Here is a 14,686-nt window from a genome sequence, read left to right on the forward strand (position 1 = left end):
ATTATCATCATCATCATCATCAATGTGCCTTCATGAAAGTTAGACGAGGCCGGGCAGAGGAAGGAGCTTCTCATACATTGTGTTTTTCGTGTTCTCGTAATCCTCTGACATTTTGGCTATTCTTCACGACCACCGGCGTACGCAGGATTATTATTTGGGTGGTATGGTATTGTAAAGGTGTGTAGTACAGTGGGATCCAAGAGTATTACCATGCAAATTGTCCATCACCATGTTCGTGCACTTTATTTGACCCAATAAGAGTTTCAAGAATTAAGAAAAAATCAAAACACGCTGTTGACAACTTCTGCATCAGCATACATAAAACTCCATCGCTTAAAAGCACATAGGATGTGATAGAAAAATTAATGAAAATAGTCATGGACAATTTGCACGGTAATACTCATGGATACCACTGTACATGCTGCGTTTTAGGATGACGGCATACACAATAAGATATTTTGTATATTTAAAACTTTCCATTCTCAAAAATTGCAATCTGGGGGGCATCTTAAGGTGAATTTACCACTCTGCTTTTATTTGAAAATGTTGATATTCTCAACATTTCGGAGGGACCTGTAGCCCCATCAGTCCCTCTCTGCGTACGCCAATGATCACGATAAGAATGATAGATAATTATCTGATTGTTAGTGACAAAGGTTATTTATTTGGCAGTGTAAATTGTACATTATCCATTGTCTATTGCTTATAACTATATTTATTATAACACTACGTTTTTCTCGTCTTCAGGTGAACAAATTTGCTTTTGCTGGTTGTAGAGATCGAACCCACTTCAGACCTGTGATTTTACTACAAATCTGGTACTCTACCAACACGGGAGATTCCATAGAGAGGAAAAAAAATATGCCTTAGCGCTGTTGTTGAATTTTCAACCTTAAGCGAGCAAAGCGAAGAGCTCCAGCGTAGCAGAATCCTCAGCGCTATCGCCTTTAGTGCGAGCGGTCTTCGTACGTCATTTCAAGAGTAAAAATTAATTAATTTTCGATACACTGATGCAGTAAACGAAAATATTAAAAAGTGGTTCTCTAGAGCAGTGTTTCTCAACCGGCAGGCCAAGGCCCGGTACTGAGCCCGGTGTCAATTAACCGGGCCGCGAGAGGTTCTCCTGCACCTTGCAACTTGCAGCCCAAGCTGACAAGCAGCTGGAAAGGTGGCCTTTAGTTCCGACAGTCCCCTCTCAGCGCTTTGATTTCTTACCAGCACTGGCGAAAAATGATATTCTCTTACAGCTAGTGAACCCCGAAATAATGGCCATCTTTCCAGGTGATTGCCAGATGGGGCTGCAAGTCGTTTGGGGTTCATCAGCGATAAGAGGATATCATTTTTGGCCAGTGCTGATGAGAAATCAAAAGCCGCTAATAGGGGACTTTCACCCATGTTGCCTACAAATTTGAATGGCAACTGTGGAACCGTTCTCCAGTTAGGACCGGAAGGGTAAAGATACTTGCAGCCCCAGATGGCAACTACCTGGAAAGATAGGGTTTACGATTATGCCATAATTTATTTATTGTTTCCAGGGCACAGGAGGTGTCAAATTAGGAGGAAGAAGAATAAACTGCATAAGATTTGCTGATGACATGGCATTATTCGCTGAGGATGAAATAACCATAAATAGTATGTTAGAAGAGTTAAACAGCAGCTGTGAGCAGTATGGGATGAAGATTAATGTAAAGAAGACAAAGGCAATGGTTATAGGACGGAAACCAAGGAATATTAATGTGAGAGCAAACAGTGAAAGAATCCAGCAAGTGGATAGCTTCAAGTACCTCGGATGCACTATAAGCAGTGACATGAGCTGCAACCAAGAAGTGAAAATGAGAATCGCAATAGCAAAAGAAGCTTTCAATAGAAGAAAAAATGTTTTTTGTGGACCCATGGACATAGGTCTAAGGAAGAGATTAGTGAAATGTTTTGTGTGGAGTGTAGCACTATATGGTGCAGAAACCTGGACGTTGAGAAGAAATGAAGAGAAACGACTCGAAGCTTTTGAAATGTGGACATGGCGAAAAATGGAGCGTGTAAAATAGACGGACAAGGTAAGAAACGAAGCCGTACTGAAAAGAGTTGGTGAAAAAAGATCTATACTGGAGACCATCAAGAAGAGGAAAATAAACTGGTTAGGATATTGTCTAAGAAGAAACTGCCTGCTAAGAGATGCCTTGGAGGGAATGGTTGAAGGAAGAAAAGTCCGTGGAAGAAAGAGATATCAGCTTATGGATGATATTAAATTAACTGGGTCGTATGCTATTACGAAGCGTAAGGCAGAGAACAGGGAAAGCTGGAGATTGCAGTGAAAAACCTGCCAATTAGGCAGAAAACAATGAATGAATGAATTAATTAACGAATAAGGTTTAAAAAATTAAAAAGGTATTTCGAGTAAAATTGTTGGCATAGGAGCATCGGCTTAAAAAAAAACGAATTTACCGAGCCGCGGGTTCAAAATGCAGGAGCGTATATTCCAGGCTAGCTAGGCCATCTGCGAAGCCTGAATTCTAGAGAATAAAATGCAGGACGGAAATCGATCAGAAATTGTAAATAAAATTATTCATATTAGTGAAATGATGATCGTGATTCTGGAGTTGGCAACCTGATTTTCTATGAGTTGGCAAACTGATTTCCTATGAGTTGGCAACCTGATTTCTTATGAGTTGGCAAACTGATTTCTTATGAGTTGGCAACCTGATTTCCTATGAGTTGGCAACCTGATTTCCTATGAGTTGGCAACCTGATTTATTATGAGTTGGCAATCTGATTTCTTAGGAGTTGGTAAACTTATTTCTATTCATAGCCTAGGACCACGTGACATAGTGAGATAGCCCAGATCTTGGACTCAGTATACGCCACTGTCAAAATGGTTGAACTACTGCTCTAGAAACACCCTTGCTCATTACTCAGGTAAAAGTTGATTTATCTTTATCGACTGATTCTCGAGATATTCATAACCAAAGGTACCCCATAAGCTTACACAGTAAATGCTCAATTCTTCGCCGGGGTGGATCACCTTAAAAGTGGGATCTGAACCACCATTCACCTGCATCGGGAATCGAACCCTAGACGCCTTGATTACAAGTGAGAAAGTTAACCACTGCATTGTCGAGAAGGCCTCGAAGTGTGAACCGTAATGTGCTGCAAAGCCAAGGGACCCAGCGGTTCGAATCCTGGGCAAGGCATGGATGTGTCATTATGTTTCTTCCGTAATCATCAGTTCATTCAGAACATCACAATTAACCACGAGAAACAGAAAAGCAAATTAAAATAAGCAGAATAGAAGTGTATGCATGTCTTTATCCCTAAACTAACTAAAGAATGGTGACAGTTGAAAGGAACCAAGAATGATAAAAAACAGAAGTGGTTATTGACCAAATGATAATGTTCTCAATGGCGTCTAACATAACCGACCTGATGAATGAAGAGGATGTGGGTACGGTACCGTAAGCGGCCATTTACTCACAACAATGACAAGAGGTGCGATATTACAATTGAACATAGGTGCTATTAGAACATACCTGGTAATTGCCGATGGAGGCAAAATGTTTGGGATGGATTAAAATTTATCTTAGAGGGTGGAAGGGGTAGACCACCCCAAAAATAATTCTAACCCTCCAGCACGAACCTCCCTACCTTCATATACCACCTGGACTTTCTTGTCATCCTCACCCCTCACGTTTTCTACCTGAGAAGGAAATTTCTTGCAGGAGAGTTCCACTTTGACCAGCAGTGTTGCTAACAAACTGATTTTTTCATGATCTGAAATGAGCATTGAAAAAAAAAAAGAATATATATTCCTATTATTCATGACTGCTCTGACAGTATGGGATTTTCATGCTCATATTCCATATTACTGCTACTATTTATCCAAAATTTCTGGAATCGACCTCCGTGAAGGAGTGGTTAGCATAGCGTACTACTATGCCAGGGGTTCTGAGTTCGAATCCCGGCCTGGCCAATCTTTGTGATTGTCCTTTCATCAATTCTTTCATATCATCACTCATCCTCGTCGTCGCGATTAGCAAAAAGTGGCAGAAAAGATACGTAAAATAATCTAATTCAATAAATTAACCAAAAGCTCTGGATTGAGTTCCACTCACGAAATTAGTTTAACATTGTATTTCACCATTCATTTATTTATGTAATCATTATTCACCATTTCATCGTCGCGATTAACCAGAGAGATAAAAAAGGTACTTTAGATTGGGGATGGTATCGAGACGAGACAAGTCTCAGTCTCGTCTTAAAATTCGAGACGGGACAAATAACGAGACAGGTCCTTTTTATAATCAAGACGAGACTCAGTGTCGAACTATAGGTTGTCCCGATTAGCTTTTTTTTGTGTAAGGTTGACTTAAAAACCCAATTGAAGATGTTACGACCTTGCTTTATTTGATAAAACAACAAGAAAGAGAAATATAATAAAATATATTACGTACAAAGTTTAAAGGTTGAAAACTAAAAGATTTGTCATAACCGAAATAGTCGAGTTGATTCTTCCGATGTGCGGAAATGAATGGACGCCAATTAAAAATTAGAAAGATGTTGAAGTTCTAACCTTTATATATGTAACTAATGGCGAAATGTTTAAGATTTATACTCTTTAATAAAACTTTGTTGAGTTGATTTATACTCCATAATGTACTTCTACTTGTTAACTCAGACAGATATATCAGAACTTTTTTAGTAATTTGTCAAAGCTTACTGATGTATAAACTACAAATTTTATTGTAACCTAAGAAAGATTATGTCTTCATTACATGCTAGACAGGGGTTCGAGATTACGGAAAACGGGTTATAAATAAGTAGATAAAAATTGTGACTCCCACGACAACTTTGATTTCTTGACCAAACGACTACAAAAAGTTGAAAAACTCACTTTCTCTTCCTGTTCCACGCCTCATTTAGTGCGCTGACGATGTTTCACGGGGGCAAAAAGGCAGTGATGAGTGAAAGATGAGCTCTCATCCTCTCATCCTTCTCATCCCTCTCATTCTTCTTATTCTTCTCTCATCCTCTTTTTATCCTCTTCTTATTCTCTCATCTTCCTCTCATCCTCTTATTTTCTCATCCTCTTATTTTTTGAAAGATGAGTGTACCTTATCGTAATTTTCCAAGTCTGGGACCAAATGTTTATATATTGTGATCTTCGTAAACCTCTCCTCTCATTCTCTCATCCTCTCATCCTCTCATCTTTTGAAAGATGAGTGCACCTTATCGTAATTTTCCAAGTCCGGGACCAAATGTTTATATATCGTGACCTACGTAAACCTCTCCTCTCATCTTCTCATCCTCTTATTCTCTCAATCTCTCAATCTCTCATTCTCTCATTCTCTCATCCTCTCATCCTCTCATCCTCTCTATTTTTAGAATATTGTCGTCAATATTAAAGATGAAGTTGGAGTGCTGGAATCAACGGGACCCAAATGTTTATATATATCGTGACCTTCGTAAACCTCTCCTCTCATCTTCTCATCCTCTTATTCTCTCATCCTCTTATTTTTTGAAAGATGAGTGCACCTTATTGTAATTTTCCAAGTCCGGGGACCAAATGTTTATATATATCGTGACCTTCGTAAACCTCTCTCTCGGGGGGGAGGGAACGATGTACCCACACACACACACGCGCGCGTATGCCTCTTATTATTTCCGTATTGTAACACAAACAAACAAACAAAATAATAATTGTTGTTTTTTAGGATACCTGGCCCCTATAACCTCGCCAGGGGTGCGTGGTAACGGCGAAATCATCACGAGTTTAGATTTGTACTGCGAATGTTGTCAAAAATTTAATCAATGTTGTTTATTCTCGATGCTAGAATCTTACATAGATTATTCTCTAAAAACGAAAATCGATAATCCTATGCCAAGCCCCCAAGGCATTCAGGCAATTTCTAATGTTCGCGTGGATAGCGACGCTCGGTAGAATTTTTCCTGTCCCTGTGGAGAAATTGTGTTTCGTCGCCCAATGTAACATTTTCATCACGGACCAAACTATCCACAGCAACCCCTCCCCGAACCCATTCATCTTGCATCCTCTTTCGCCCGAAGAGATTCTATTTTTTTTCAGCTTTCCCACGGTTCTGAATGAAGAATCCATCACATCCCCGATAACAATAGAATCAGAGGGGGATGTGGCGGAAGCAAACACAGCAGCATCTTCCGCTTTTTGAGTTTTATACTGGGAATCGTTTGTTTCACACACCACACCCTGACGGGGCGTGGAATAGAGGGCGAGGGGAAATGATCGACAATACATACATAGGTGGAACTATCAACGTCCCGTTTATTGTTATTTGTCCCCCACAGGATATTGTGCGCATCACAAAATCTTTTGTTGAAAAAAATATAACATGAGTAAATTAGTCAACAAGGGTTTTTATTTGCTAGGACATTGACTATAGCGCTCATTGTGTTTTCACCAAAGAGAGTCGCGTGGAGTAGGAAGGAGAGAAGGGGAAAAAAGGAGAGGAGTTCCTATATAACCTACCAGTTTTTTTGTACGTCATTATCATAGTGAACGTCAATCGTGGCAGTTCAGTATTTTTTAATTTGTTTGTCTGGCAGTATACATATATATCATCGTGGAAGTTTTAGTGAGCTACAAGTTTTATTTTGAAGTCTCTCTATCTCTCTTGAAAGGTGAACGTCAATCGTGAGAGTTCAGTATTTTTTAATTTGTTTGTCTGGCAGTATACATATATATCATCGTGGAAGTTTTAGTGAGCTACAAGTTTTTATTTTGAAGTTTCTCTCTATCTCTCTTGAAAGGTAAGTTTTTATTTTTTCATGATATATTAATATTTTTGTTTTGCGTCTGACACACACATATTCAGAGGAGCCATAAAAAATTGACACACACTTACATGTCCCATATTTTTAACCTCCTACAACAGTGCACACACACATACATACATACATACTGTTCGCGTCTAATATATATGTGGAAGGAAAAAATGTCGAGCATTTTTTCAATTTTTTTTTCTTCTGTTTCAGTGCGCTTTCCACTACCACCACAACCCCCCCAAAAAAAATTTCTCTGTATATATATAAATAACAGAGAGAAAAAAAAAATGGAACCGCAACCAGGTCCCTCCGGTTTTTGCGGGAAAGTGGCATGTCGCAACTGTGGGAAGTTGATTTCTAAACCTAACATTGCTAGGCATTTGAAAAAATGTCGTCTACTGGAACATGATGACGCCCCCCCGGCAAAGAAATCTCGCATTGATGCGCATGAAAGCAGTGCTTTGAATAAAAGTGCACGCATCATAACGTATAAATCTGGAAGCGATGAAAAGTGTGACTCGAGCATCTTCCTCAACAATGTGAAATCTCAGGTAGTCGATAAATTACGTGATTGCCTCGTCAATGTTGCAATTAAAATTCATCTCGTCTTGACCCTGCTGTATGAGAAAGTTGTCTCGTCCGAGTCAAGCACTTTTAGCTTTTACGTAGGGTGTGAAGCCTTACACGATGGCAATAACGAGAATCTTGACGAGATAGTGACACGGCTATTTGATCACCTGACACAAAAACAAGAAGAGTTTGAAGGTAGAGGAAGTGGATGGAGTCTTTGCGGTCGCAGCCACATGTTAGAACTTAGAGTCTGCAATTTCAAGCCATTACGCAGCGCTCAAAAAAAAACAAAAAACAAAAAAAAAAGCAAAATGCAGTGTTGAACATACAAAGTAATGATCAGAAGAGTTTCCTATGGTCTGTCATCGCCGCATTACACCCAGCTAATAATGTTAACCCCGAACGTCTGTCCAATTACAGAGGATATGAGGGGAGATACGAGAATATGATGAGAGGAATTTCCTATCCTGTGCCCCTGAATAAGATCAATCAAATTTTAAAAAAACTATAGAGAGGAAAAAGGAGAAGATATCGATATTTCTGTTTTTGGGGTTGACGATTCCGCCAATATTCGTGTGTTAAGACCTGCGAGAAGGCAGAATAATGTAATTCGACTCTTGCTTGTAGATGGCCGTTACAGTTTGATACGGAATTTCTCAGGATTAGTAGGAAGACAGATCAGCAAGAATCACGATAAGATCGAAATTTGCGATCGGTGTTTGAGAATTTTTCGCGGGGGTAAGAAGATGAGAGAACAGCACAAGTGTTTTGGCTCTGTGAATGCAGAACCCGAAGATGTCATGCCGGAACCCGGAACCAAGATGAAATTTCAGAAACACCAGGCTCTTCTCCACCATCCCGTCGTCCTTTATGCCGACTTTGAAAGCTTCCAAGTTCCCATGACGTCTTGCGACCCTGATCCCTCTACCTCAAGCACGATCCAAATTTTTCACCACGAGCCTTGCAGTTTCTCCATCTACGGAGAAAAATTGAATGATGTCATCTTGTATTGCGGACCCGATGCGGCAAAACATTTTGTTAAGAAGATAGCGGAATGCGCGAGAGAACTTGCACCCGGCCTGAAAGGCTCTTATGTTTCTCCACCTGCTCTCACGACGGAACAACAGCAGAGACATGACGCGGCGACAAGATGCGAGGAGTGTAACCAGGTTTTCACCGCCGAAAATTACAAGGTCGTCCACCATGACCATCAGAATGGATTATTTCTGAGCACCATCTGTAATTCGTGCAATCTTAAAATTAAGGAGTCGCATTTTGTTGCCGTGTTTCTGCACTACACGGAGAAGTACGACACACATCTCTTCGTCAAAGAGCTCCACAACATAACTTCTCGAATCAGCATCATTCCGAGAACGAGCGAGAAGTATATTACAGTGAGAGTGTGGATCCCTCTCGAAGAAGGAGGAAGTGTGGAAGTGCGAATCCTGGACTCTTACAATTTCCTGTCCTCCAGCCTCGCAAGCCTTGCATCTCAACTTGGCGACGAAGATCTTGTGGCCACCAAGCAAAAATGTTTTTCGGGGAGAGATGAGAATTTGAATCTGTTGCGTCGCAAGGGCGTCTACCCCTACGAGTACGTCAACGATTTCGAGAAATTTGACGAGAGGGAACTTCCACCCCGGGAGGCATTTTATTCTCATCTCACAGAGGACGTCTGTTCCGAAGAGGACTACGAACACGCTCGTAGTGTATGGACGGCATTCAATTGCCAAACTTTTCGCGATTATCACGATCTCTATCTCAAATTGGACGTGACTCTCCTCATGGACATTTTCGAATCGTTTCGTAAGAGATGCATCGCGATATACAAGTTGGATCCTGCGTATTTCTTCACCACGCCGGGATTGACTTGGGAATCGATGATGAAATACACCAACGTGGAACTGGGACTTATTGCAGAGAAGGAACAGTATGCTTTCATGGAGAGTGCGATACGCGGTGGCATCGTCCAATGTCCCCGACGCCATGCTCAGGCAAACAATCCTCATACGCCTGGTTACGATGCATCGAAGCCCAACACCTACATCGTCTACTGGGATGTCAACAACCTGTACGGCCACTCCATGTCCCAGTGTCTTCCCATCAGCGACTACGCGTGGATGACCGAAGAGGAACTCTCCTGCGAAGATTTTCTCAACTGGAGGGAAGATAATGAATGGGGTTGTTTCTTGGAAGTGGATCTCGATTATCCCGAAACGCTTCACGAGAAACATCACGGATTGGCCCTGGCCCCCACCAAGGAGAAGCCACCTGGAGGATCGGAGCCAAAACTAATACTAAGCATGGAGAACAAGTGGAATTACGTTCTGCACTACCGACTCCTCCAATTTTACCTGAGTCACGGCTTGCAGTTGAAGAAAGTTCATAGAGGATTGAAGTTCCGACAGAGCAGGTGGCTCGAACCGTACATAGCCGAGAACACGCGACGCAGAGCGCAATCGACATCGCCTGCAGACAAGGATCTGTACAAACTGTTCAATAACGCCATCTACGGCAAGACGATGGAGAACGTGCGTAATTACATCGATGCAATGTTGGTCACGGACGAAAAGAAATTTGAAAAGATCGTCGCATCCCCCTACTTCAAAAACTTCACCAATTTCGACGAGAATCTAGTATTCGTCGAGAGGAACAAGAAGCAAGTGATGCTCAACAAGCCGATTGCCATAGGTGCCACCGTCCTTGAACTATCAAAATTGCACATGTACCAATCGTACTACGATCAGTTTCAACCCTTTTATGGAGATAACATCCAAATATGTTACATTGACACGGATAGCTTTATTTTTCTAATCCAAACACCAAGCCTCGAACATGATCTGACTAAGATGAAGCATCTGTTTGATTTTAGCAACTTACCATCAGACCATCACTTGTATTCGACAGAAAATAAAATGATCATAGGAAAGTTCAAAGATGAAGTTGGCGGGGAGTACAGCAGGGAATTTGCGGGGCTTCGTGCCAAAATGTACTGTGTAAAGATTGCAGAAGAAAAAGAGATCAAGAAGGCGAAGGGGGTGGGAAAAATAAGTACCAGCAAATTTAGCATGCAAGACTACAAAGAATGCCTTTTTCATGGTAAAAGGCAACTCAGCACCGATCATCGCATTGCAAGTAAATTGCATGATTTGTACACGACGCGCGTAACCAAGGTCGCATTGGATGGCAGAGACAACAAGTTACGTGTTCTCGATTGTCAAATCCACACGAGAGAGTGGGGCCACTACAATAAAAGCGATAAATGTGACGTGTGTTAACCGTAACCCCATAGCCATGAAGTCCACTGTGTTTTTTGCCATTCTTCAAAACATACGGAGGAAAAGAGGGGCCCCCGGGCGATGAAAAGTTGCAACCTGTTATTATGTTGTTAAGCCCGCTCCAAACCGAGGCTCATTAAATTCAACTCTTATTTTTCATCGCCCGAGGGCTCCTCTTTTCCTCCGTATGTTTGAAGAATAGCAAAAAGCACAGCGTGTTAAATAACTAACAAGAACAATGAATCTTTTTGGTTTCCGCAAACAAAGCAACATGGACACTCCATCACCAAATTCCAATAACCTCTTACCTTCCATGTTATCTAAACTCAATGGTCTACTAATTGTACATCTTAATAGTATATGGACAAAAATAAATGACGATGTGGGCAAGATGTTTTACGTCTTCAATAACAATTTACATTTCTATGAAATTCCGATCGACGGGAAACTTCAAATCACCGTGAATCCGGAGAACACAGGCGAAATCAAAATTTCTACCGGCAAGAACATTTTTCGAATGAAGCACGACAAGGTACTTTCTAACATGTCGTACGATGTGTCTGCAGGAGATTATCTTTACGTGGAACTCCTCGGAGACTATGACAAACTTTTTCCTCTCTTCGTAGAATTACGAATCGTCTATCCTATTATAAATAACCGTTAACCAAAAATGCCTAACGACATTTTCGGCAACACCAAGCGTGTAGACCATGCAGAAGAGATTCTCATGTTGGACGTTCGTGTTAAGAAGTTGAGGACCGATTTGATCGCTTTGCAGGAGACCTTAAACAAAAGTTTAGAGTCTGAGATCGCTACGCTCCAAACGCAATGTCTCGATCCCATTCTGAAAATCGATTCCGAACTGAAAACACTGATAAAAAATTATGTCGACGTACCTTCTTACGACAATATTCAAAATATACAGTTGAGCATGGATTCGCTTCAAAATGATTTGGCCAAATTACAGCAATTTCAATCGAAAAATGAAGATTTGGAAAAATTGAAACTCGAAATCGAAGAACGAACTTCCGCAATAGAAAAGAATTTCTCCGAACTTCAAACCGTGGTGAACGATATAGACGCAGAACGCTTACATGTCGTCGTTTCCAAATTACAAGAAGAATTCACCGGCACGTTGGAAGAAATTAAATCCAAGTTACAGACTTTGGAAGATACCATGACGAACCTACCATCGTCGGACGAACTGCAGGTCATCGGTAAAAGCGTCGCGAACATAAAAATTCAATTGGAGGCCTATCAAGATTTCGAACACATTCAAACCACCATCGCCACGCTTCAGGCGTCCTTGGAATTGATCAACGAAGAAATTAAAAATATTCACGCTGAAGCAAGTGTGTTGACGAGTATTCAGGACACGTTAAGCACGGTTCAGCAGAAGATCCAATATTTGGAAAATTTGAACGTCGAATCCAATCTTACTCATTTTCATCACGTACTGGACAACATACAGGGTGACTTGGAATCGTTACGAACGAGCGTGCCTTCGAGCGAAGATTTGGAAAAATTGAAAACGGCGGTGACGGCACTATCCGATTCGAGTGACATCAAAAGTTCGTTGAGCGAACTCGAGAGTAGGGTGGCCAATCTCCCCACCTCCAAAGAATTGCACGCTTTGAAAAGAAACATATCTCGAATGCTGAAACGACTGGAAACGGAAACGGCGAACGTGGAACAGATTCGAGACGAACTTGCTTCGCTGGTGTCGACGCTGCCCACTTCGCAGAGCGTCGCTGACCTTCACACGCAGTTTACAGAGATGCGAATCATCGTGAATGATCTTACCGAGAAGAGCTCGAAATTGAATCAAATCGAGAACCTTCAGAACATTGTGGTCAACATCAGAGATCAAGTCGGAGTGCTGGAATCAACGCAGGAATCGACGCTGGCCTCTTTCGGTGCCAAATTGCAAGAACTCAACGAAAGCTACAAGCAGTTGAACGTGGAAGTGAAAATCAAACCGTCATTTTCTACCGTAACGGATACCATAGTCGAGCATTTGGTGCCCGTACAAAACACACTGGGTCAGCTTCACAGCAACCTCGTTAGCATCGATACTAAATTCGCTAAACTGCATTCTCTGCAAGCCATCGAAATTAACAGCGTACCCAATCAACAGAGAATCTCCACGTTCGTCGAAGGTAACAAACTGTACATGTTGCATCCTTATCATCCGTACTACAAGTTTGTCCTCGATGGCACGATTCAGATAAACGAATTTTCGTACTGGTCTCACGGCAGAAAAGCTAGCGTTCCCACCATGACTTTGATATCGAATCGTGGTGTCCAGAAAGCAGGAAACATTCCTCTGGCGCGTTGGAACGAAACGCGCAACATATATGAAATACAGGAAGACGAAGACCTTACCGTTTTCGACGTGAGTGCCGGCGATAAGCTGATCGTTCAAAACACGAGCGAGGTGCCACTCTCTTTGAATCCCATCACGCTGGTGCTTCTCTTCAAGCGTAATCTCTAAAAAGAATGTCAAGGCAAGCCATCGTCCAAGAATTGCATAAACCTGCACGCCGCAACTACGAACGTTTGGCTGTGGTAACCAAGGGAATCGACGACCTCTGGGAAAGCGACCTCGTCGAAATGAGCAGCGGCAATTTGAAAAACGTACATAAATTGAACAAGGGCAACAAGTACCTTCTCACCGTCATAGACACATTTTCGAAATTCGCATGGGCGCTACCTTTGAAGGCGAAAACGGGAACTTGCGTCACGGAAGCATTCAAGACAATTTTTCGCGAAAGCGGCGGCAGACGGCCTCGGTTTCTGCACACGGACAAAGGGAAGGAATTTTACAATGCCGTATTCCAAAAGTTTATTCGGAAACACAACGTTCAACATTACTCGACCTTCAGTGACGTCAAGGCCAGCATCGTGGAAAGATTCAATCGCACTCTGAAATCCCGCATGTGGTCACGCTTCACGCTTCAGGGAAGCTACAAGTGGGTCACTATTCTCCCGGAACTCGTTAACGACTATAATCACACACGGCACGGAACGATAGGCATGAAGCCAGCTGACGTTACCAAGTCCGACGAGCAACGTTTAATTTCTAGCGTTTACTGTCCAAAGTACACGCCCACGACAAAAAAAAGCTAAATACAAAATTGGAGAACAGGTGAAGGTCAGTAAATTGAAGCGAACGTTCGACAGGGGTTTCACACGAAACTGGAGCACTGAACTTTTTACCGTGGTTCGGGTTCTACCCGGGAACCGTCACACGTATATAATAAAAGACAGTGGCGGTGAAATTTTATTGGGGCGCTTCTACGAGGAGGAACTCTCTAAAACTAAATACCCTGACACCTACCTTATCGAAAAAGTTTTGCGCAAGAGAGGCAACAAACTTTTGGTGAAATGGCTGGGACTTCCGGAAACAAGTTGGATCGATTCAAACGAAGTGATTCTATGAGTACGTGGAATGCTGTGAAACGTTTACCTAATTCGGAAAATGGAACAAAGAAAAAAAACGGTGAATTGCTCCCCGACAGCATCCGCTGTCTGATCGTAGGACCTTCGGGGTGTGGAAAAACAACACTGCTCGTGGACAATTTTCTCCTCGCACCGAATTGGTTAGATTGGAAGAACAGGCACCTGTACGTGTTCTCGAAAAGTTTAGAGCAATCCAAATACCAGCAACTGATGAAGCTGTACGATGGTCTGGACATTGCAACGTTCGCGTCGGAAATAAAACCACTCGACGATTGTCGTGAAAATTCAGTCGTTGTGTTCGACGACGCCATCCTGGAAAATCAAAATGAAATTCGCAACTTTTTCACGCAAGGTCGTCACAAAGGAATGGATTGCTTCTACCTAGCTCAAACGTTTTCCAAAATTCCAAAACAGTTAGTACGCGACAACGCTAATTTCATATGTTTGTTTCGTCAAGATCACACCAACCTCAAGCACGCGTACGATGACTACGTAGGCGGAGACATGAACTACAATCAATTTTCGGAACACTGCTGCTCTACTTGCTGGAACGGTGACGATTTCGGATTCGCTACGATTGACAT

This window comes from Lepisma saccharinum, chromosome 17 (assembly GCF_977018435.1).
Source record: "Lepisma saccharinum chromosome 17, izLepSacc3.1, whole genome shotgun sequence".
Lineage (NCBI taxonomy): Eukaryota > Metazoa > Arthropoda > Insecta > Zygentoma > Lepismatidae > Lepisma > Lepisma saccharinum.